Genomic DNA, 301 nt, shown 5'->3' on the forward strand with positions numbered 1-301 from the left:
ACTTTTTAAAGAACTACTACTAATTTTTTTTTTAAAAAGTTTAGGGGGCATGACCCCATTGCCCTAGTTAAGTTCCACCACTGTTCCAGTATAACTAAGAAAAATTTCAATAATTAAGTTAAAAAATATTACTAATAGTAAATTGTACTTTTAAATTATTGATCTAACAAAAACTAAATCCTAAAAAATACTATTAGTTGTACCAAAAAAATTATTAACGTTGTAAACTTGTAATAAAATATCTATACATACAGAATAATTTAAAATAAGACAAATGCTTTAATTAATTATATGAAGTTAT

Source organism: Arachis ipaensis, chromosome B06 (assembly GCF_000816755.2).
Source record: "Arachis ipaensis cultivar K30076 chromosome B06, Araip1.1, whole genome shotgun sequence".
Classification (NCBI taxonomy): domain Eukaryota; kingdom Viridiplantae; phylum Streptophyta; class Magnoliopsida; order Fabales; family Fabaceae; genus Arachis; species Arachis ipaensis.